General features: G+C 45.9%; 37 non-coding genes across 37 annotated transcripts; all 37 read left to right on the forward strand.

Annotated features, from left to right (window-relative positions):
• Positions 1 to 198: 198 nt before the first annotated feature.
• On the forward strand, positions 199 to 271 carry TRNAN-GUU (transfer RNA asparagine (anticodon GUU)). The gene has a single exon. It is a non-coding gene; the product is annotated as a tRNA-Asn (tRNA).
• A 357-nt stretch (positions 272 to 628) lies between these two features.
• On the forward strand, positions 629 to 701 carry TRNAN-GUU (transfer RNA asparagine (anticodon GUU)). The gene has a single exon. It is a non-coding gene; the product is annotated as a tRNA-Asn (tRNA).
• Positions 702 to 775: 74 nt separating this feature from the next.
• Positions 776 to 848, forward strand: TRNAN-GUU (transfer RNA asparagine (anticodon GUU)). The gene has a single exon. It is a non-coding gene; the product is annotated as a tRNA-Asn (tRNA).
• A 63-nt stretch (positions 849 to 911) lies between these two features.
• On the forward strand, positions 912 to 984 carry TRNAN-GUU (transfer RNA asparagine (anticodon GUU)). The gene has a single exon. It is a non-coding gene; the product is annotated as a tRNA-Asn (tRNA).
• Positions 985 to 1,058: 74 nt separating this feature from the next.
• TRNAN-GUU (transfer RNA asparagine (anticodon GUU)) lies at positions 1,059 to 1,131 on the forward strand. The gene has a single exon. It is a non-coding gene; the product is annotated as a tRNA-Asn (tRNA).
• A 221-nt stretch (positions 1,132 to 1,352) lies between these two features.
• Positions 1,353 to 1,425, forward strand: TRNAN-GUU (transfer RNA asparagine (anticodon GUU)). The gene has a single exon. It is a non-coding gene; the product is annotated as a tRNA-Asn (tRNA).
• A 504-nt stretch (positions 1,426 to 1,929) lies between these two features.
• TRNAN-GUU (transfer RNA asparagine (anticodon GUU)) lies at positions 1,930 to 2,002 on the forward strand. The gene has a single exon. It is a non-coding gene; the product is annotated as a tRNA-Asn (tRNA).
• A 210-nt stretch (positions 2,003 to 2,212) lies between these two features.
• Positions 2,213 to 2,285, forward strand: TRNAN-GUU (transfer RNA asparagine (anticodon GUU)). The gene has a single exon. It is a non-coding gene; the product is annotated as a tRNA-Asn (tRNA).
• Positions 2,286 to 2,642: 357 nt separating this feature from the next.
• Positions 2,643 to 2,715, forward strand: TRNAN-GUU (transfer RNA asparagine (anticodon GUU)). The gene has a single exon. It is a non-coding gene; the product is annotated as a tRNA-Asn (tRNA).
• Positions 2,716 to 2,789: 74 nt separating this feature from the next.
• Positions 2,790 to 2,862, forward strand: TRNAN-GUU (transfer RNA asparagine (anticodon GUU)). Its single transcript has one exon. It is a non-coding gene; the product is annotated as a tRNA-Asn (tRNA).
• Positions 2,863 to 2,936: 74 nt separating this feature from the next.
• TRNAN-GUU (transfer RNA asparagine (anticodon GUU)) lies at positions 2,937 to 3,009 on the forward strand. The gene has a single exon. It is a non-coding gene; the product is annotated as a tRNA-Asn (tRNA).
• A 651-nt stretch (positions 3,010 to 3,660) lies between these two features.
• Positions 3,661 to 3,733, forward strand: TRNAN-GUU (transfer RNA asparagine (anticodon GUU)). The gene has a single exon. It is a non-coding gene; the product is annotated as a tRNA-Asn (tRNA).
• Positions 3,734 to 3,943: 210 nt separating this feature from the next.
• Positions 3,944 to 4,016, forward strand: TRNAN-GUU (transfer RNA asparagine (anticodon GUU)). The gene has a single exon. It is a non-coding gene; the product is annotated as a tRNA-Asn (tRNA).
• A 357-nt stretch (positions 4,017 to 4,373) lies between these two features.
• Positions 4,374 to 4,446, forward strand: TRNAN-GUU (transfer RNA asparagine (anticodon GUU)). Its single transcript has one exon. It is a non-coding gene; the product is annotated as a tRNA-Asn (tRNA).
• Positions 4,447 to 4,520: 74 nt separating this feature from the next.
• On the forward strand, positions 4,521 to 4,593 carry TRNAN-GUU (transfer RNA asparagine (anticodon GUU)). Its single transcript has one exon. It is a non-coding gene; the product is annotated as a tRNA-Asn (tRNA).
• Positions 4,594 to 4,667: 74 nt separating this feature from the next.
• On the forward strand, positions 4,668 to 4,740 carry TRNAN-GUU (transfer RNA asparagine (anticodon GUU)). Its single transcript has one exon. It is a non-coding gene; the product is annotated as a tRNA-Asn (tRNA).
• Positions 4,741 to 5,391: 651 nt separating this feature from the next.
• On the forward strand, positions 5,392 to 5,464 carry TRNAN-GUU (transfer RNA asparagine (anticodon GUU)). The gene has a single exon. It is a non-coding gene; the product is annotated as a tRNA-Asn (tRNA).
• A 357-nt stretch (positions 5,465 to 5,821) lies between these two features.
• Positions 5,822 to 5,894, forward strand: TRNAN-GUU (transfer RNA asparagine (anticodon GUU)). The gene has a single exon. It is a non-coding gene; the product is annotated as a tRNA-Asn (tRNA).
• A 74-nt stretch (positions 5,895 to 5,968) lies between these two features.
• Positions 5,969 to 6,041, forward strand: TRNAN-GUU (transfer RNA asparagine (anticodon GUU)). Its single transcript has one exon. It is a non-coding gene; the product is annotated as a tRNA-Asn (tRNA).
• A 210-nt stretch (positions 6,042 to 6,251) lies between these two features.
• On the forward strand, positions 6,252 to 6,324 carry TRNAN-GUU (transfer RNA asparagine (anticodon GUU)). Its single transcript has one exon. It is a non-coding gene; the product is annotated as a tRNA-Asn (tRNA).
• Positions 6,325 to 6,974: 650 nt separating this feature from the next.
• On the forward strand, positions 6,975 to 7,047 carry TRNAN-GUU (transfer RNA asparagine (anticodon GUU)). Its single transcript has one exon. It is a non-coding gene; the product is annotated as a tRNA-Asn (tRNA).
• Positions 7,048 to 7,414: 367 nt separating this feature from the next.
• Positions 7,415 to 7,487, forward strand: TRNAN-GUU (transfer RNA asparagine (anticodon GUU)). The gene has a single exon. It is a non-coding gene; the product is annotated as a tRNA-Asn (tRNA).
• A 221-nt stretch (positions 7,488 to 7,708) lies between these two features.
• On the forward strand, positions 7,709 to 7,781 carry TRNAN-GUU (transfer RNA asparagine (anticodon GUU)). The gene has a single exon. It is a non-coding gene; the product is annotated as a tRNA-Asn (tRNA).
• A 221-nt stretch (positions 7,782 to 8,002) lies between these two features.
• TRNAN-GUU (transfer RNA asparagine (anticodon GUU)) lies at positions 8,003 to 8,075 on the forward strand. The gene has a single exon. It is a non-coding gene; the product is annotated as a tRNA-Asn (tRNA).
• Positions 8,076 to 8,149: 74 nt separating this feature from the next.
• TRNAN-GUU (transfer RNA asparagine (anticodon GUU)) lies at positions 8,150 to 8,222 on the forward strand. The gene has a single exon. It is a non-coding gene; the product is annotated as a tRNA-Asn (tRNA).
• Positions 8,223 to 8,296: 74 nt separating this feature from the next.
• Positions 8,297 to 8,369, forward strand: TRNAN-GUU (transfer RNA asparagine (anticodon GUU)). The gene has a single exon. It is a non-coding gene; the product is annotated as a tRNA-Asn (tRNA).
• A 221-nt stretch (positions 8,370 to 8,590) lies between these two features.
• Positions 8,591 to 8,663, forward strand: TRNAN-GUU (transfer RNA asparagine (anticodon GUU)). The gene has a single exon. It is a non-coding gene; the product is annotated as a tRNA-Asn (tRNA).
• An 809-nt stretch (positions 8,664 to 9,472) lies between these two features.
• Positions 9,473 to 9,545, forward strand: TRNAN-GUU (transfer RNA asparagine (anticodon GUU)). Its single transcript has one exon. It is a non-coding gene; the product is annotated as a tRNA-Asn (tRNA).
• A 368-nt stretch (positions 9,546 to 9,913) lies between these two features.
• TRNAN-GUU (transfer RNA asparagine (anticodon GUU)) lies at positions 9,914 to 9,986 on the forward strand. The gene has a single exon. It is a non-coding gene; the product is annotated as a tRNA-Asn (tRNA).
• A 74-nt stretch (positions 9,987 to 10,060) lies between these two features.
• TRNAN-GUU (transfer RNA asparagine (anticodon GUU)) lies at positions 10,061 to 10,133 on the forward strand. Its single transcript has one exon. It is a non-coding gene; the product is annotated as a tRNA-Asn (tRNA).
• A 798-nt stretch (positions 10,134 to 10,931) lies between these two features.
• Positions 10,932 to 11,004, forward strand: TRNAN-GUU (transfer RNA asparagine (anticodon GUU)). Its single transcript has one exon. It is a non-coding gene; the product is annotated as a tRNA-Asn (tRNA).
• A 210-nt stretch (positions 11,005 to 11,214) lies between these two features.
• On the forward strand, positions 11,215 to 11,287 carry TRNAN-GUU (transfer RNA asparagine (anticodon GUU)). The gene has a single exon. It is a non-coding gene; the product is annotated as a tRNA-Asn (tRNA).
• A 74-nt stretch (positions 11,288 to 11,361) lies between these two features.
• On the forward strand, positions 11,362 to 11,434 carry TRNAN-GUU (transfer RNA asparagine (anticodon GUU)). The gene has a single exon. It is a non-coding gene; the product is annotated as a tRNA-Asn (tRNA).
• Positions 11,435 to 15,378: 3,944 nt separating this feature from the next.
• On the forward strand, positions 15,379 to 15,451 carry TRNAN-GUU (transfer RNA asparagine (anticodon GUU)). Its single transcript has one exon. It is a non-coding gene; the product is annotated as a tRNA-Asn (tRNA).
• A 74-nt stretch (positions 15,452 to 15,525) lies between these two features.
• TRNAY-GUA (transfer RNA tyrosine (anticodon GUA)) lies at positions 15,526 to 15,598 on the forward strand. Its single transcript has one exon. It is a non-coding gene; the product is annotated as a tRNA-Tyr (tRNA).
• Positions 15,599 to 16,238: 640 nt separating this feature from the next.
• Positions 16,239 to 16,311, forward strand: TRNAN-GUU (transfer RNA asparagine (anticodon GUU)). The gene has a single exon. It is a non-coding gene; the product is annotated as a tRNA-Asn (tRNA).
• Positions 16,312 to 16,521: 210 nt separating this feature from the next.
• On the forward strand, positions 16,522 to 16,594 carry TRNAN-GUU (transfer RNA asparagine (anticodon GUU)). The gene has a single exon. It is a non-coding gene; the product is annotated as a tRNA-Asn (tRNA).
• Positions 16,595 to 16,830: the final 236 nt, after the last annotated feature.

The raw sequence follows: 16,830 nt of genomic DNA on the forward strand, positions 1-16,830 counted from the left end.
CTTAGAAGTAACGTAAAAAGGCAAAATTTTTCCACAATACCTGACAATCAAAGATTTTCTAAGCTTCCGTGGCGCAATGGTTAGCGCGTTCGGCTGTTAACTGAAAGGTTGGTGGTTCGCGCCCAACCGGGAGCGTTGTTTGGAAGTCTTAGAAGTAACGTAAAAAGTCACAACACGTGAAAATCAATATTTCTCTAAGCTTCCGTGGCGCAATGGTTAGCGCGTTCGGCTGTTAACCGAAAGGTTGGTGGTTCGAGCCCACCCGGGAGCGTTGTTTTGAAGTTTTAGAAGTAACGTAAAAAGGCAAAATTTTTCCACAATACGCGGCAATCAATCTTTTCCTAAGCTTCCGTGGCGCAATGGTTAGCGCGTTCGGCTGTTAACCGAAAGGTTGGTGGTTCGAGCCTACCACTGAGCGTTGTTTTGAAGTCCTAGAAGTAACGTAAAAAGTCACAATTTTTCCGCAATACCTGACAATCAATCATTTTCTTAGCTTCCGTGGCGCAATGGTTAGCGCGTTCGGCTGTTAGCCGAAAGGTTGGTGGTTCGAGCCCAACCGGGAGCGTTGTTTGGAAGTCTTAGAAGTAACGTAAAAAGGCACAACACGTGAAAATCAACATTTCTCTAAGCTTCCGTGGCGCAATGGTTAGCGCGTTCGGCTGTTAACCGAAAGGTTGGTGGTTCGAGCCCACCCGGGAGCGTTGTTTTGAAGTTTTAGAAGTAACGTAAAAAGGCAAAATTTTTCCACAATACGCGGCAATCAATCTTTTTCTAAGCTTCCGTGGCGCAATGGTTAGCGCGTTCGGCTGTTAACCGAAAGGTTGTTGGTTCGAGCCCAACCGGGAGCGTTGTTTGGAAGTCTTAGAAGTAACGTAAAAAGGCACAACACGTGAAAATCAATATTTCTCTAAGCTTCCGTGGCGCAATGGTTAGCGCGTTCGGCTGTTAACCGAAAGGTTGGTGGTTCGAGCCCACCCGGGAGCGTTGTTTTGAAGTTTTAGAAGTAACGTAAAAAGGCAAAATTTTTCCACAATACGCGGCAATCAATCTTTTTCTAAGCTTCCGTGGCGCAATGGTTAGCGCGTTCGGCTGTTAACCGAAAGGTTGGTGGTTCGAGCCCACCCGGGAGCGTTGTTTAGAAGTTTTAGAAGTAAGGTAAAAAGGCAAAATTTTTCCGCAATACCTGACAATCAATCATTTTCTAAGCTTCCGTGGCGCAATGGTTGGCGCGTTCGGCTGTTAACCGAAAGGTTGGTGGTTCGAGCCCACCCAAGAGCTTTGTTTGGAAGTCTTAGAAGTATTGTAAAAAGGCAAAATTTTTCCACAATACATGACAATCAATCTTTTTCTAAGCTTCCGTGGCGCAATGGTTAGCGCGTTCGGCTGTTAACCGAAAGGTTGGTGGTTCGAGCCCACCCGGGAGCGTTGTTTAGAAGTTTTAGAAGTAAGGTAAAAAGGCAAAATTTTTCCGCAATACCTGACAATCAATCATTTTCTAAGCTTCCGTGGCGCAATGGTTGGCGCGTTCGGCTGTTAACCGAAAGGTTGGTGGTTCGAGCCCACCCAAGAGCTTTGTTTGGAAGTCTTAGAAGTATTGTAAAAAGGCAAAATTTTTCCACAATACATGACAATCAATCTTTTTCTAAGCTTCCGTGGCGCAATGGTTGGCGCGTTCGGCTGTTAACCGAAAAGGAGGTCGTTCGAGCCCACCCGGGAGCGTTGTTTTGAAGTCTTAGAAGTAACGTAAAAAGGCAAAAATTTTCCACAATACCTGACAATCAAAGATTTTCTAAGCTTCCGTGGCGCAATGGTTAGCGCGTTCGGCTGTTAACTGAAAGGTTGGTGGTTCGCGCCCAACCGGGAGCGTTGTTTGGAAGTCTTAGAAGTAACGTAAAAAGTCACAACACGTGAAAATCAATATTTCTCTAAGCTTCCGTGGCGCAATGGTTAGCGCGTTCGGCTGTTAACCGAAAGGTTGGTGGTTCGAGCCCACCCGGGAGCGTTGTTTTGAAGTTTTAGAAGTAACGTAAAAAGGCAAAATTTTTCCACAATACGCGGCAATCAATCTTTTCCTAAGCTTCCGTGGCGCAATGGTTAGCGCGTTCGGCTGTTAGCCGAAAGGTTGGTGGTTCGAGCCCAACCGGGAGCGTTGTTTGGAAGTCTTAGAAGTAACGTAAAAAGGCACAACACGTGAAAATCAACATTTCTCTAAGCTTCCGTGGCGCAATGGTTAGCGCGTTCGGCTGTTAACCGAAAGGTTGGTGGTTCGAGCCCACCCGGGAGCGTTGTTTTGAAGTTTTAGAAGTAACGTAAAAAGGCAAAATTTTTCCACAATACGCGGCAATCAATCTTTTTCTAAGCTTCCGTGGCGCAATGGTTAGCGCGTTCGGCTGTTAACCGAAAGGTTGTTGATTCGAGCCCAACCGGGAGCGTTGTTTGGAAGTCTTAGAAGTAACGTAAAAAGGCACAACACGTGAAAATCAATATTTCTCCAAGCTTCCGTGGCGCAATGGTTAGCGCGTTCGGTTGTTAACCGAAAGGTTGTTGGTTCAAGCCCACCCGGGAGCGTTGTTTTGACGTCTTACAAGTAACGTAAAAAGGCAACATTTTTCCACAATACGTGACAATCAATGTTTTTTTAAGCTTCCGTGGCGCAATGGTTAGCGCGTTCGGCTGTTAACCGAAAGGTTGGTGGTTCGAGCCCACCCGGGAGCGTTGTTTTGAAGTTTTAGAAGTAACGTAAAAAGGCAAAATTTTTCCACAATACGCGGCAATCAATCTTTTTCTAAGCTTCCGTGGCGCAATGGTTAGCGCGTTCGGCTGTTAACCGAAAGGTTGGTGGTTCGAGCCCACCCGGGAGCGTTGTTTTGAAGTTTTAGAAGTAACGTAAAAAGGCAAAATTTTTCCACAATACGCGGCAATCAATATTTTTCTAAGCTTCCGTGGCGCAATGGTTAGCGCGTTCGGCTGTTAACCGAAAGGTTGGTGGTTCGAGCCCACCCGGGAGCGTTGTTTTGAAGTTTTAGAAGTAACGTAAAAAGGCAAAATTTTTCCGCAATACCTGACAATCAATCATTTTCTAAGCTTCCGTGGCGCAATGGTTAGCGCGTTCGGCTGTTAACCGAAAGGTTGGTGGTTCAAGCCCACCCGGGAGCGTTGTTTTGACGTCTTAGAAGTAACGTAAAAAGGCAAAATTTTTCCACAATACGTGACAATCAATGTTTTTCTAAGCTTCCGTGGCGCAATGGTTAGCGCGTTCGGCTGTTAACCGAAAGGTTGGTGGTTCGAGCCCACCCAAGAGCTTTGTTTGGAAGTCTTAGAAGTATTGTAAAAAGGCAAAATTTTTCCACAATACATGACAATCAATATTTTTCTAAGCTTCCGTGGCGCAATGGTTGGCGCGTTCGGCTGTTAACCGAAAAGGAGGTCGTTCGAGCCCACCCGGGAGCGTTGTTTTGAAGTCTTAGAAGTAACGTAAAAGGGCAAAATTTTTCCACAATACCTGACAATCAAAGATTTTCTAAGCTTCCGTGGCGCAATGGTTAGCGCGTTCGGCTGTTAACCGAAAGGTTGGTGGTTCGCGCCCAACCGGGAGCGTTGTTTGGAAGTCTTAGAAGTAACGTAAAAAGTCACAACACGTGAAAATCAATATTTCTCTAAGCTTCCGTGGCGCAATGGTTAGCGCGTTCGGCTGTTAACCGAAAGGTTGGTGGTTCGAGCCCACCCGGGAGCGTTGTTTTGAAGTTTTAGAAGTAACGTAAAAAGGCAAAATTTTTCCACAATACGCGGCAATCAATCTTTTCCTAAGCTTCCGTGGCGCAATGGTTAGCGCGTTCGGCTGTTAGCCGAAAGGTTGGTGGTTCGAGCCCAACCGGGAGCGTTGTTTGGAAGTCTTAGAAGTAACGTAAAAAGGCACAACACGTGAAAATCAACATTTCTCTAAGCTTCCGTGGCGCAATGGTTAGCGCGTTCGGCTGTTAACCGAAAGGTTGGTGGTTCGAGCCCACCCGGGAGCGTTGTTTTGAAGTTTTAGAAGTAACGTAAAAAGGCAAAATTTTTCCACAATACGCGGCAATCAATCTTTTTCTAAGCTTCCGTGGCGCAATGGTTAGCGCGTTCGGCTGTTAACCGAAAGGTTGTTGATTCGAGCCCAACCGGGAGCGTTGTTTGGAAGTCTTAGAAGTAACGTAAAAAGGCACAACACGTGAAAATCAATATTTCTCCAAGCTTCCGTGGCGCAATGGTTAGCGCGTTCGGTTGTTAACCGAAAGGTTGTTGGTTCAAGCCCACCCGGGAGCGTTGTTTTGACGTCTTACAAGTAACGTAAAAAGGCAACATTTTTCCACAATACGTGACAATCAATGTTTTTTTAAGCTTCCGTGGCGCAATGGTTAGCGCGTTCGGCTGTTAACCGAAAGGTTGGTGGTTCGAGCCCACCCGGGAGCGTTGTTTTGAAGTTTTAGAAGTAACGTAAAAAGGCAAAATTTTTCCACAATACGCGGCAATCAATCTTTTTCTAAGCTTCCGTGGCGCAATGGTTAGCGCGTTCGGCTGTTAACCGAAAGGTTGGTGGTTCGAGCCCACCCGGGAGCGTTGTTTTGAAGTTTTAGAAGTAACGTAAAAAGGCAAAATTTTTCCACAATACGCGGCAATCAATATTTTTCTAAGCTTCCGTGGCGCAATGGTTAGCGCGTTCGGCTGTTAACCGAAAGGTTGGTGGTTCGAGCCCACCCGGGAGCGTTGTTTTGAAGTTTTAGAAGTAACGTAAAAAGGCAAAATTTTTCCGCAATACCTGACAATCAATCATTTTCTAAGCTTCCGTGGCGCAATGGTTAGCGCGTTCGGCTGTTAACCGAAAGGTTGGTGGTTCAAGCCCACCCGGGAGCGTTGTTTTGACGTCTTAGAAGTAACGTAAAAAGGCAAAATTTTTCCACAATACGTGACAATCAATGTTTTTCTAAGCTTCCGTGGCGCAATGGTTAGCGCGTTCGGCTGTTAACCGAAAGGTTGGTGGTTCGAGCCCACCCAAGAGCTTTGTTTGGAAGTCTTAGAAGTATTGTAAAAAGGCAAAATTTTTCCACAATACATGACAATCAATATTTTTCTAAGCTTCCGTGGCGCAATGGTTGGCGCGTTCGGCTGTTAACCGAAAAGGAGGTCGTTCGAGCCCACCCGGGAGCGTTGTTTTGAAGTCTTAGAAGTAACGTAAAAGGGCAAAATTTTTCCACAATACCTGACAATCAAAGATTTTCTAAGCTTCCGTGGCGCAATGGTTAGCGCGTTCGGCTGTTAACCGAAAGGTTGGTGGTTCGCGCCCAACCGGGAGCGTTGTTTGGAAGTCTTAGAAGTAACGTAAAAAGTCACAACACGTGAAAATCAATATTTCTCTAAGCTTCCGTGGCGCAATGGTTAGCGCGTTCGGCTGTTAACCGAAAGGTTGGTGGTTCGAGCCCACCCGGGAGCGTTGTTTTGAAGTTTTAGAAGTAACGTAAAAAGGCAAAATTTTTCCACAATACGCGGCAATCAATCTTTTCCTAAGCTTCCGTGGCGCAATGGTTAGCGCGTTCGGCTGTTAACCGAAAGGTTGGTGGTTCGAGCCTACCACTGAGCGTTGTTTTGAAGTCCTAGAAGTAACGTAAAAAGTCACAATTTTTCCGCAATACCTGACAATCAATCATTTTCTTAGCTTCCGTGGCGCAATGGTTAGCGCGTTCGGCTGTTAGCCGAAAGGTTGGTGGTTCGAGCCCAACCGGGAGCGTTGTTTGGAAGTCTTAGAAGTAACGTAAAAAGGCACAACACGTGAAAATCAATATTTCTCTAAGCTTCCGTGGCGCAATGGTTAGCGCGTTCGGCTGTTAACCGAAAGGTTGGTGGTTCGAGCCCACCCGGGAGCGTTGTTTTGAAGTTTTAGAAGTAACGTAAAAAGGCAAAATTTTTCCACAATACGCGGCAATCAATCTTTTTCTAAGCTTCCGTGGCGCAATGGTTAGCGCGTTCGGCTGTTAACCGAAAGGTTGGTGGTTCGAGCCCACCCGGGAGCGTTGTTTTGAAGTTTTAGAAGTAACGTAAAAAGGCAAAATTTTTCCACAATACGCGGCAATCAATCATTTTCTAAGCTTCCGTGGCGCAATGGTTAGCGCGTTCGGCTGTTAACCGAAATGTTGGTGGTTCGAGCCCAACCGGGAGCTTTGTTTGGAAGTCTTAGAAGTAATGTAAAAAGGCACAACACGTGAAAATCAATATTTCTCTAAGCTTCCGTGGCGCAATGGTTAGCGCGTTCGGCTGTTAACCGAAAGGTTGGTGGTTCGAGCCCACCCGGGAGCGTTGTTTTGAAGTTTTAGAAGTAACGTAAAAAGGCAAAATTTTTCAACAATACGCGGCAATCAATCTTTTTCTAAGCTTCCGTGGCGCAATGGTTAGCGCGTTCGGCTGTTAACCGAAAGGTTGTGGTTCGAGCCCACCCGGGAGCGTTGTTTAGAAGTTTTAGAAGTAACGTAAAAAGGCAAAATTTTTCCGCAATACCTGACAATCAATCATTTTCTAAGCTTCCATGGCGCAATGGTTAGCGCGTTCGGCTGTTAACCGAAAGGTTGGTGGTTCGAGCCTACCACTGAGCGTTGTTTTGAAGTCTTAGAAGTAACGTAAAAAGGCAAAAATTTTCCACAATACGCGGCAATCAATTTTTTTCTAAGCTTCCGTGGCGCAATGGTTAGCGCGTTCGGCTGTTAACAGAAAGGTTGGTGGTTCGAGCCCACCCGGGAGCGTTGTTTTGAAATTTTAGAAGTAACGTAAAAAGGCAAAATTTTTCCACAATACGCGGCAATCAATCTTTTTCTAAGCTTCCGTGGCGCAATGGTTAGCGCGTTCGGCTGTTAACCGAAATGTTGGTGGTTCGAGCCCAACCGGGAGCTTTGTTTGGAAGTCTTAGAAGTAATGTAAAAAGGCACAACACGTGAACATCAATATTTCTCTAAGCTTCCGTGGCGCAATGGTTAGCGCGTTCGGCTGTTAACCGAAAGGTTGGTGGTTCGAGCCCACCCGGGAGCGTTGTTTTGAAGTTTTAGAAGTAACGTAAAAAGGCAAAATTTTTCCACAATACGCGGCAATCAATCTTTTTCTAAGCTTCCGTGGCGCAATGGTTAGCGCGTTCGGCTGTTAACCGAAAGGTTGTGGTTCGAGCCCACCCGGGAGCGTTGTTTAGAAGTTTTAGAAGTAACGTAAAAAGGCAAAATTTTTCCGCAATACCTGACAATCAATCATTTTCTAAGCTTCCATGGCGCAATGGTTAGCGCGTTCGGCTGTTAACCGAAAGGTTGGTGGTTCGAGCCTACCACTGAGCGTTGTTTTGAAGTCTTAGAAGTAACGTAAAAAGGCAAAAATTTTCCACAATACGCGGCAATCAATTTTTTTCTAAGCTTCCGTGGCGCAATGGTTAGCGCGTTCGGCTGTTAACCGAAAGGTTGGTGGTTCGAGCCCACCCGGGAGCGTTGTTTTGAAGTTTTAGAAGTAACGTAAAAAGGCAAAATTTTTCCACAATACGCGGCAATCAATCTTTTTCTAAGCTTCCGTGGCGCAATGGTTAGCGCGTTCGGCTGTTAACCGAAAGGTTGGTGGTTCGAACAAACCCGGGAGCGTTGTTTTGAAGTTTTAGAAGTAACGTAAAAAGGCAAAATTTTTCCACAATACGCGGCAATCAATCTTTTTCTAAGCTTCCGTGGCGCAATGGTTAGCGCGTTCGGCTGTTAACCGAAAGGTTGGTGGTTCGAGCCCACCCGGGAGCGTTGTTTTGAAGTTTTAGAAGTAACGTAAAAAGGCAAAATTTTTCCGCAATACCTGACAATCAATCATTTTCTAAGCTTCCGTGGCGCAATGGTTAGCGCGTTCGGCTGTTAACCGAAAGGTTGGTGGTTCAAGCCCACCCGGGAGCGTTGTTTTGACGTCTTACAAGTAACGTAAAAAGGCAAAATTTTTCCACAATACGTGACAATCAATGTTTTTTTAAGCTTCCGTGGCGCAATGGTTAGCGCGTTCGGCTGTTAACCGAAAGGTTGGTGGTTCGAGCCCACCCGGGAGCGTTGTTTTGAAGTTTTAGAAGTAACGTAAAAAGGCAAAATTTTTCCACAATACGCGGCAATCAATCTTTTTCTAAGCTTCCGTGGCGCAATGGTTAGCGCGTTCGGCTGTTAACCGAAAGGTTGGTGGTTCGAGCCCACCCGGGAGCGTTGTTTTGAAGTTTTAGAAGTAACGTAAAAAGGCAAAATTTTTCCACAATACGCGGCAATCAATCTTTTTCTAAGCTTCCGTGGCGCAATGGTTAGCGCGTTCGGCTGTTAACCGAAAGGTTGGTGGTTCGAGCCCACCCGGGAGCGTTGTTTTGAAGTTTTAGAAGTAACGTAAAAAGGCAATATTTTTCCGCAATACCTGACAATCAATCATTTTCTAAGCTTCCGTGGCGCAATGGTTAGTGCGTTCGGCTGTTAACCGAAAGGTTGGTGGTTCAAGCCCACCCGGGAGCGTTGTTTTGACGTCTTAGAAGTAACGTAAAAAGGCAAAATTTTTCCACAATACGTGACAATCAATGTTTTTCTAAGCTTCCGTGGCGCAATGGTTAGCGCGTTCGGCTGTTAACCGAAAGGTTGGTGGTTCGAGCCCACCCGGGAGCGTTGTTTAGATGTTTTAGAAGTAACGTAAAAAGGCAAAATTTTTCCGCAATACCTGACAATCAATCACTTTCTAAGCTTCCGTGGCGCAATGGTTAGGGCGTTCGGCTGTTAACCGAAAGGTTGGTGGTTCAAGCCCACCCGGGAGCGTTGTTTTGACGTCTTACAAGTAACGTAAAAAGGCAAAATTTTTCCACAATACGTGACAATCAATGTTTTTTTAGGCTTCCGTGGCGCAATGGTTAGCGCGTTCGGCTGTTAACCGAAAGGTTCGTGGTTCGAGCCCACCTGGGAGCGTTGTTTTGAAGTTTTAGAAGTAACGTAAAAAGGCAAAATTTTTCCACAATACGCGGCAATCAATCTTTTTCTAAGCTTCCGTCGCGCAATGGTTAGCGCGTTCGGCTGTTAACCGAAAGGTTGGTGGTTCGAGCCCACCCGGGAGCGTTGTTTTGAAGATTTAGAAGTAACGTAAAAAGGAAAACTTTTTCCACAATACGCGGCACTCAATCTTTTTCTAAGCTTCCGTGGCGCAATGGTTAGTGCGTTCGGCTGTTAACCGAAAGGTTGGTGGTTCAAGCCCACCCGGGAGCGTTGTTTTGACGTCTTAGAAGTAACGTAAAAAGGCAAAATTTTTCCACAATACGTGACAATCAATGTTTTTCTAAGCTTCCGTGGCGCAATGGTTAGCGCGTTCGGCTGTTAACCGAAAGGTTGGTGGTTCGAGCCCACCCGGGACCGTTGTTTTGAAGTTTTAGAAATAACGTAAAAAGGAAAACTTTTTCCACAATACGCGGCACTCAATCTTTTTCTAAGCTTCCGTGGCGCAATGGTTAGCGCGTTCGGCTGTTAACCGAAAGGTTGGTGGTTCGAGCCCACCCGGGAGCGTTGTTTAGATGTTTTAGAAGTAACGTAAAAAGGCAAAATTTTTCCGCAATACCTGACAATCAATCACTTTCTAAGCTTCCGTGGCGCAATGGTTAGGGCGTTCGGCTGTTAACCGAAAGGTTGGTGGTTCAAGCCCACCCGGGAGCGTTGTTTTGACGTCTTACAAGTAACGTAAAAAGGCAAAATTTTTCCACAATACGTGACAATCAATGTTTTTTTAGGCTTCCGTGGCGCAATGGTTAGCGCGTTCGGCTGTTAACCGAAAGGTTCGTGGTTCGAGCCCACCTGGGAGCGTTGTTTTGAAGTTTTAGAAGTAACGTAAAAAGGCAAAATTTTTCCACAATACGCGGCAATCAATCTTTTTCTAAGCTTCCGTGGCGCAATGGTTAGCGCGTTCGGCTGTTAACCGAAAGGTTGGTGGTTCGAGCCCACCCGGGAGCGTTGTTTTGAAGATTTAGAAGTAACGTAAAAAGGAAAACTTTTTCCACAATACGCGGCACTCAATCTTTTTCTAAGCTTCCGTGGCGCAATGGTTAGCGCGTTCGGCTGTTAACCGAAAGGTTGGTGGTTCGAGCCCACCCGGGAGCGTTGTTTAGATGTTTTAGAAGTAACGTAAAAAGGCAAAATTTTTCCGCAATACCTGACAATCAATCATTTTCTAAGCTTCCGTGGCGCAATGGTTAGCGCGTTCGGCTGTTAACCGAAAGGTTGGTGGTTCGAGCCTACCACTGAGCGTTGTTTTGAAGTCTTAGAAGTAACGTAAAAAGGCAAAATTTTTCCACAATACGCGGCAATCAATCTTTTTCTAAGCTTCCGTGGCGCAATGGTTAGCGCGTTCGGCTGTTAACCGAAAGGTTGGTGGTTCGAGCCCAACCGGGAGCGTTGTTTGGAAGTCTTAGAAGTAACGTAAAAAGGCACAACACGTGAAAATCAATATTTCTCTAAGGTTCCGTGGCGCAATGGTTAGCGCGTTCGGCTGTTAACCGAAAGGTTGGTGGTTCGAGCCCACCCGGGAGCGTTGTTTTGATGTTTTAGAAGTAACGTAAAAAGGCAAAATTTTTCCGCAATACCTGACAATCAATCATTTTCTAAGCTTCCGTGGCGCAATGGTTAGCGCGTTCGGCTGTTAACCGAAAGGTTGGTGGTTCGAGCCTACCACTGAGCGTTGTTTTGAAGTCTTAGAAGTAACGTAAAAAGGCAAAATTTTTCCGCAATACCTGACAATCAACCATTTTCTAAGCTTCCGTGGCGCAATGGTTAGCGCGTTCGGCTGTTAACCGAAAGGTTGGTGGTTCGAGCCTACCACTGAGCGTTGTTTTGAAGTCTTAGAAGTAACGTAAAAAGGCAAAATTTTTCCACAATACGCGGCAATCAATCTTTTTCTAAGCTTCCGTGGCGCAATGGTTAGCGCGTTCGGCTGTTAACCGAAAGGTTGGTGGTTCGAGCCCACCCGGGAGCGTTGTTTTGAAGTTTTAGAAGTAACGTAAAAAGGCAAAATTTTTCCACAATACGCGGCAATCAATCTTTTTCTAAGCTTCCGTGGCGCAATGGTTAGCGCGTTCGGCTGTTAACCGAAAGGTTGGTGGTTCGAGCCCAACCGGGAGCGTTGTTTTGAAGTTTTAGAAGTAACGTAAAAAGGCACAACACGTGAAAATCAATATTTCTCTAAGCTTCCGTGGCGCAATGGTTAGCGCGTTCGGCTGTTAACCGAAAGGTTGGTGGTTCGAGCCCACCCGGGAGCGTTGTTTTGAAGTTTTAGAAGTAACGTAAAAAGGCAAAATCTTTCCACAATACGCGGCAATCAGTCTTTTTCTAAGCTTCCGTGGCGCAATGGTTAGCGCGTTCGGCTGTTAACCGAAAGGTTGGTGGTTCGAGCCCACCCGGGAGCGTTGTTTAGAAGTTTTAGAAGTAACGTAAAAAGGCAAAATTTTTCCGCAATACCTGACAATCAATCATTGTCTAAGCTTCCGTGGCGCAATGGTTAGCGCGTTCGGCTGTTAACCGAAAGGTTGGTGGTTCGAGCCTACCTCTGAGCGTTGTTTTGAAGTCTTAGAAGTAACGTAAAAAGGCAAAATTTTTCCACAATACGCGGCAATCAATCTTTTTCTAAGCTTCCGTGGCGCAATGGTTAGCGCGTTCGGCTGTTAACCGAAAGGTTGGTGGTTCGAGCCCAACCGGGAGCGTTGTTTGGAAGTCTTAGAAGTAACGTAAAAAGGCACAACACGTGAAAATCAATATTTCTCTAAGGTTCCGTGGCGCAATGGTTAGCGCGTTCGGCTGTTAACCGAAAGGTTGGTGGTTCGAGCCCACCCGGGAGCGTTGTTTAGAAGTTTTAGAAGTAACGTGAAAAGGCAAAATTTTTCCGCAATACCTGACAATCAATCATTTTCTAAGCTTCCGTGGCGCAATGGTTAGCGCGTTCGGCTGTTAACCGAAAGGTTGGTGGTTCGAGCCTACCACTGAGCGTTGTTTGGAAGTCTTAGAAGTAATGTAAAAAGGCACAACACGTGAAAATCAATATTTCTCTAAGCTTCCGTGGCGCAATGGTTAGCGCGTTCGGCTGTTAACCGAAATGTTGGTGGTTCGATCCCAACCGGGAGCGTTGTTTGGAAGTCTTAGAAGTAATGTAAAAAGGCACAACACGTGAAAATCAATATTTCTCTAAGCTTTCGTGGCGCAATGGTTAGCGCGTTCGGCTGTTAACCGAAAGGTTGGTGGTTCGAGCCCACCCGGGAGCGTTGTTTTGAAGTTTTAGAAGTAAGGTAAAAAGGCAAAATTTTTCCGCAATACCTGACAATCAATCATTTTCTAAGCTTCCGTGGCGCTATGGTTAGCGCGTTCGGCTGTTAACCGAAAGGTTGGTGGTTCGAGCCCACCCGGGAGCGTTGTTTTGAAGTCTTAGAAGTAACGTAAAAAGTCACAATTTTTCCGCAATACCTGACAATCAATCACTTTCTTAGCTTCCGTGGCGCAATGGTTAGCGCGTTCGGCTGTTAACCGAAAGGTTGGTGGTTCGAGCCCAACCGGGAGCGTTGTTTGGAAGTCTTAGAAGTAACGTAAAAAGGCACAACACGTGAAAATCAATATTTCTCTAAGCTCCCGTGGCGCAATGGTTAGCGCGTTCGGCTGTTAACCGAAAGGTTGGTGGTTCAAGCCCACCCGGGAACGTTGTTTTGACGTCTTAGAAGTAACGTAAAAAGGCAAAATTTTTCCACAATACGTGACAATCAATGTTTTTCTAAGCTTCCGTGGCGCAATGGTTAGCGCGTTCGGCTGTTAACCGAAAGGTTGGTGGTTCGAGCCCACCCAAGAGCTTTGTTTTGAAGTCTTAGAAGTATTGTAAAAAGGCAAAATTTTTCCACAATACATGACAATCAATCTTTTTCTAAGCTTCCGTGGCGCAATGGTTAGCGCGTTCGGCTGTTAACCGAAAAGGAGGTCGTTCGAGCCCACCCGGGAGCGTTGTTATGAAGTCTTAGAAGTAACGTAAAAAGGCAAAATTTTTCCACAATACCTGACAATCAAAGATTTTCTAAGCTTCCGTGGCGCAATGGTTAGCGCGTTCGGCTGTTAACCGAAAGGTTGGTGGTTCGAGCCCAACCGGGAGCGTTGTTTGGAAGTCTTAGAAGTAACGTAAAAAGTCACAACACGTGAAAATCAGTATTTCTCTAAGCTTCCTTGGCGCAATGGTTAGCGCGTTCGGCTGTTAACCGAAAGGTTGGTGGTTCAAGCCCACCCGGGAACGTTGTTTTGACGTCTTAGAAGTAACGTAAAAAGGCAAAATTTTTCCACAATACGTGACAATCAATGTTTTTCTAAGCTTCCGTGGCGCAATGGTTAGCGCGTTCGGCTGTTAACCGAAAGGTTGGTGGTTCGAGCCCAACCGGGAGCGTTGTTTGGAAGTCTTAGAAGTAACGTAAAAAGTCACAACACGTGAAAATCAGTATTTCTCTAAGCTTCCTTGGCGCAATGGTTAGCGCGTTCGGCTGTTAACCGAAAGGTTGGTGGTTCAAGCCCACCCGGGAACGTTGTTTTGACGTCTTAGAAGTAACGTAAAAAGGCAAAATTTTTCCACAATACGTGACAATCAATGTTTTTCTAAGCTTCCGTGGCGCAATGGTTAGCGCGTTCGGCTGTTAACCGAAAGGTTGGTGGTTCGAGCCCAACCGGGAGCGTTGTTTGGAAGTCTTAGAAGTAACGTAAAAAGTCACAACACGTGAAAATCAATATTTCTCTAAGCTTCCGTGGCGCAATGGTTAGCGCGTTCGGCTGTTAACCGAAAGGTTGGTGGTTCAAGCCCACCCGGGAACGTTGTTTTGACGTCTTAGAAGTAACGTAAAAAGGCAAAATTTTTCCACAATACGTGACAATCAATGTTTTTCTAAGCTTCCGTGGCGCAATGGTTAGCGCGTTCGGCTGTTAACCGAAAGGTTGGTGGTTCGAGCCCACCCAAGAGCTTTGTTTTGAAGTCTTAGAAGTATTGTAAAAAGGCAAAATTTTTCCACAATACATGACAATCAATCTTTTTCTAAGCTTCCGTGGCGCAATGGTTAGCGCGTTCGGCTGTTAACCGAAAAGGAGGTCGTTCGAGCCCACCCGGGAGCGTTGTTTTGAAGTCTTAGAAGTAACGTAAAAAGGCCAAATTTTTCCACAATACGCGGCAATCAATCTTTTTCTAAGCTTCCGTGGCGCAATGGTTAGCGCGTTCGGCTGTTAACCGAAAGGTTGGTGGTTCGAGCCTACCACTGAGCGTTGTTTTGAAGTCCTAGAAGTAACGTAAAAAGTCACAATTTTTCCGCAATACCTGACAATCAATCATTTTCTTAGCTTCCGTGGCGCAATGGTTAGCGCGTTCGGCTGTTAGCCGAAAGGTTGGTGGTTCGAGCCCAACCGGGAGCGTTGTTTGGAAGTCTTAGAAGTAACGTAAAAAGGCACAACACGTGAAAATCAATGTTTCTCTAAGCTTCCGTGGCGCAATGGTTAGCGCGTTCGGCTGTTAACCGAAAGGTTGGTGGTTCTAGCCCACCCGGAAGCGTTGTTTTGAAGTTTTAGAAGTAACGTAAAAAGGCAAAATTTTTCCACAATACGCGGCAATCAATCTTTTTCTAAGCTTCCGTGGCGCAATGGTTAGTGCGTTCGGCTGTTAACCGAAAGGTTGGTGGTTCGAGCCCACCCGGTAGCGTTGTTTTGAAGTTTTAGAAGTAACGTAAAAAGGCAAAATTTTTCCACAATACGCGGCAATCAATCTTTTTCTAAGCTTCCGTGGCGCAATGGTTAGCGCGTTCGGCTGTTAACCGAAAGGTTGGTGGTTCGAGCCTACCACTGAGCGTTGTTTTGAAGTCTTAGAAGTAACGTAAAAAGGCAAAATTTTTCCACAATACGTGGCAATCAATCTTTTTCTAAGCTTCCGTGGCGCAATGGTTAGCGCGTTCGGCTGTTAACCGAAAGGTTGGTGGTTCGAGCCCAACCGGGAGCGTTGTTTGGAAGTCTTAGAAGTAACGTAAAAAGGCACAACACGTGAAAATCTATATTTCTCTAAGGTTCAGTGGCGCAATGGTTAGCGCGTTCGGCTGTTAACCGAAAGGTTGGTGGTTCGAGCCCACCCGGGAGCGTTGTTTAGAAGTTTTAGAAGTAACGTAAAAAGGCAAAATTTTTCCGCAATACCTGACAATCAATCATTTTCTAAGCTTCCGTGGCGCAATGGTTAGCGCGTTCGGCTGTTAACCGAAAGGTTGGTGGTTCGAGCCTACCACTGAGCGTTGTTTTGAAGTCTTAGAAGTAACGTAAAAAGGCAAAATTTTTCCACAATACGCGGCAATCAATCTTTTTCTAAGCTTCCGTGGCGCAATGGTTAGCGCGTTCGGCTGTTAACCGAAAGGTTGGTGGTTCGAGCCCACCCGGGAGCGTTGTTTTGAAGTTTTAGAAGTAACGTAAAAAGGCAAAATTTTTCCACAATACGCGGCAATCAATGTTTTTCTAAGCTTCCGTGGCGTAATGGTTAGCGCGTTCGGCTGTAAACCGAAAGGTTGGTGGTTCGAGCCCACCCGGGAGCTTTGTTTTGAAGTTTTAGAAGTAACGTAAAAAGGCACAACACGTGAAAATCAATATTTCTCTAAGGTTCAGTGGCGCAATGGTTAGCGCGTTCGGCTGTTAACCGAAAGGTTGGTGGTTTGAGCCCACCCGGGAGCGTTGTTTAGAAGTTTTAGAAGTAAGGTAAAAAGGCAAAATTTTTCCGCAATACCTGACAATCAATCATTTTCTAAGCTTCCGTGGCGCAATGGTTAGCGCGTTCGGCTGTTAACCGAAAGGTTGGTGGTTCAAGCCCACCCGGGAGCGTTGTTTTGACGTCTTACAAGTAACGTAAAAAGGCAAAATTTTTCCACAATACGTGACAATCAATCTTTTTCTAAGCTTCCGTGGCGCAATGGTTAGCACGGTCGGCTGTTAACCGAAAGGTTGTTGGTTCGAGCCCAACCGGGAGCGTTGTTTGGAAGTCTTAGATGTAACGTAAAAAGGCACAACACGTGAAAATCAATATGTCTCTAAGCTTCCGTGGCGCAATGGTTAGCGCGTTCGGCTGTTAACCGAAAGGTTGGTGGTTCAAGCCCACCCGGGAGCGTTGTTTTGACGTCTTACAAGTAACGTAAAAAGGCAAAATGTTTCCACAATACGTGACAATCCATGTTTTTTTAAGCTTCCGTGGCGCAATGGTTAGCGCGTTCGGCTGTTAACCGAAAGGTTGGTGGTTCGAGCCCACCCGGGAGCGTTGTTTTGAAGTTTTAGAAGTAACTTAAAAAGGCAAAATTTTTCCACAATACGCGGCAATCAATCTTTTTCTAAGCTTCCGTGGCGCAATGGTTAGCGCGTTCGGCTGTTAACCGAAATGTTGGTGGTTCGAGCCCAGCCGGGAGCGTTGTTTGGAAGTCTTAGAAGTAATGTAAAAAGGCACAACACGTGAAAATCAATATTTCTCTAAGCTTCCGTGGCGCAATGGTTAGCGCGTTCGGCTGTTAACCGAAAGGTTGGTGGTTCGAGCCCACCCGGGAGCGTTGTTTTGAAGTTTTAGAAGTAACGTAAAAAGGCAAAATTTTTCCACAATACGCGGCAATCAATCTTTTTCTAAGCTTCCGTGGCGCAATGGTTAGCGCGGTCGGCTGTTAACCGAAAGGTTGTTGGTTCGAGCCCAACCGGGAGCGTTGTTTGGAAGTCTTAGATGTAACGTAAAAAGGCACAACACGTGAAAATCAATATGTCTCTAAGCTTCCGTGGCGCAATGGTTAACGCG

This window comes from Phalangium opilio, unplaced genomic scaffold, assembly GCF_054372755.1.
Source record: "Phalangium opilio isolate 3A_F unplaced genomic scaffold, DU_Popi_V2 ptg000053l_1, whole genome shotgun sequence".
Lineage (NCBI taxonomy): Eukaryota > Metazoa > Arthropoda > Arachnida > Opiliones > Phalangiidae > Phalangium > Phalangium opilio.